The 2739-nt window shown below is 38.8% G+C and overlaps 1 non-coding gene across 1 annotated transcript; it reads left to right on the plus strand.

The window, feature by feature from the left end:
• Positions 1-474: 474 nt before the first annotated feature.
• Positions 475-581, plus strand: LOC132025227 (U6 spliceosomal RNA). The gene has a single exon (XR_009406492.1). It is a non-coding gene; the product is annotated as a U6 spliceosomal RNA (small nuclear RNA).
• Positions 582-2739: the final 2158 nt, after the last annotated feature.

The raw sequence follows: 2739 nt of genomic DNA on the forward strand, positions 1-2739 counted from the left end.
TTGCGATCTCTTTCTTTCTCTCTCTCTTTCTCTATCAAATAAATAAAATCTTCAAAAAAAATTTTTAAAAAGACAAATATCACTACTGTTTTTACCATTGTCATCACTGCCATTAGTGACCCCTTCCCACTCCCTAAGTATATTCTGTTTTGTGTTTAAGGAAATTAATGAGCTTTAGGAGATATGGTAGACTGAATAATGGCCCCCAAAGATATCTTTGTCCTCATTCCTGAAATTTGTGAATGCTGCCTTATATAGCAAAGGGAACTTTGCAGGTATGATTTAGTGAAGGATCTTAAAGTGGGAGGATTTTTCTGGATTATCCAGGTGGACCTAAATATAATGTTCACGTAGAAGAACAAGGAGAGGAGACGGCAATGTGATCAGTGAGGCAGATTTTGGAGTGTTGCACCTATAGGCCAGGAGTGCCAGCAGCCACCGGAAGCTGGAAGAAGCTAAGAACAGTCCTACCCTGGGCTCGCTTTGGCAGCACACATACTAAAATTGGAACAGTGCAGAGAAGATTAGCATGACGCATGCACAAGGATGACATGCATATTCGTGAAGCGCTCAGTATTTAAAAACAAGAATGGATCCTTCCCTGCCAAATGAAACAGGCCTGCTGCTACCTTGACTTGAGCTCATCTTTGGATTGCTGGCTTCTAGAATGGTAAGAAAATAAACTTGTGTCGTTTTAGCCACCAGTGTTGTGGCAGTTTATTATGATGGCCATAGGAAACTAATACAAAAGATAAAAATTGTAATTTTGGAGAGTCCCTGTATCTCTTCAAGCACTCTTACTACATTATTTGCTGGAATGCATTGGATTATGTCCCATCAACAGAAATGCCGCTTATTTGAAACATCATGGGGAAAGTCTGTGTATGAAGAAGATAACCATGGAGCTTCTTTTGGTCCACCAACTGCCACAGCGTCGCCCTCCGCATACCCCAAGGTGGCCCGAGAACCTGGCTCGTGGTGTTCCAAGCAACATGCTGTCATAATGCTGTTTAAATGGAAAGTAATTAGAATGTTTTAAAATCTCATGTATAGTTCTTAAGGGAAGCCAAGAAAGGAGGTGCTTTTGTGGGTATTAGAGTAAAGTGAGAGGCTGATACTGACTCCAGTGAGTGTAAAAGTGTAAAAGTCCATGAAAAACACAAAAATAGGTAGTGACAGTATAAGAAGTACTAAAACTGGGGTAAGCACACCTCTCTGAGTGTTTATAGAAGAATAAGGATCAGAGAAACTGGTTACTTTGTAGTACTTTTTATTTTAATTTTTTAAAGATTTTATTTATTTATTTGAGAGAGAGAGAGAGAGAGAGAGAGAGGATGAGTGGCAGGAGAAGAAGGAAAAGCAGACCCCGCACTGAGCAGGGAGCCTCAGGGCTCGATCCCAGGAGCCTGGGATCATAACCAAAGCAAAAGGCAGACCCTTAACTGACTGGACCACCCAGGTGCTCCCACATTATAATATTTTATGTATAAGCTATTTAACATTAGCGAGGGTAAGCACATGCTTCCAGTGGCCTGGGCTCTCACTGTGGCTCACTGGCCTCCTCTTTGTACTTCAACTCAAATTAAAAGATTGTTTCACCTGCATTTAAAAAATGCCCAGAGGTAACCAGTGACTAAGAGAATTAGAATAAACCCAGTCAAGCCATTTTCTGCTTAAACTTACAAAAACCTAAAGGTCAGACTAGACCCAACCTGTTAGAACAGTAAGTTTGTATAGCCAATCTCATTCTGACATTTGGGCTACCCTAGTATCACCATCTTAACAGCTAATGATATATGCTGCTAATAATCTAAAGACTGATGTCACAGATGAATACTCTGGAGAGCAATATATAGCCTCATTTTCAATTGTTATAGAATAAGAAAGCCGTTTTAAAAGCTATTTTTGCCTTGCAATGATATAAATTTTTTATTATTATATCATGTGACTATTTCCCCACCATGACCAGTCATCCGTATATAGTTAGTGATTTACTACACACAGAGAGGAAAGGAGAATTGATTATTCATTATTTTTTTTAAAGGCCTAGATTAAGACCTCCCATGCAAGTGCGTCTTGAGTTACAGCTTAGTACTGTGACAATTCCTCCAATGGCGGAAGAAAGTCCTGTGCAGGAATTAAAGATGCCATTTGAAAACATGCCCATTACTGTTCCCAGCCTGTCTTGATACATCCCTTATGAACAATGCTTTGAAGCAAGAGGGGGGAAAAAAAAGGTCTACTTTGAAGTGACTGGTTTGAAAAAGTCTCAGTATTCTAAATTAAAACATTATTTTGTAGTCTGATCTGTCTCCCTAAATCTCTCAGTATGAAAATTTCTAAGATCGAATTCTTCCTCCTCTTAAGAAAAAAACAGCCTTTAAAGAAGTTCCCAGTGAAATATCAAGGAGGCTAGTGTATGCTCAGTGACTGGTTAAGCCACTGTCAGCTAACTGAAAACCCGGCCATTTAATTATGAATAGACGGTAATATAAAGTTAAGCTTAGAGCATTTTATTAAATACATACCCTAAGGTATGTGCTATGGTAAAAAAAAAAAATTTAAAAAAAAAGATGTAGGTCTCAAGATACATCTGGTAAAATATTCTTACACTGTTGCAAATAGGAATAATCACACTTTCCTATTTTGGCAAATAGGCCAGATGCATTGTTTTTGAAAACTGATTAAAACAGCAGTTTAGGGGTGCCTGAGTGGCTCAGTGGATTAAAGCCTCTGCCT

Source organism: Mustela nigripes, chromosome 9, assembly GCF_022355385.1.
Source record: "Mustela nigripes isolate SB6536 chromosome 9, MUSNIG.SB6536, whole genome shotgun sequence".
NCBI lineage: Eukaryota > Metazoa > Chordata > Mammalia > Carnivora > Mustelidae > Mustela > Mustela nigripes.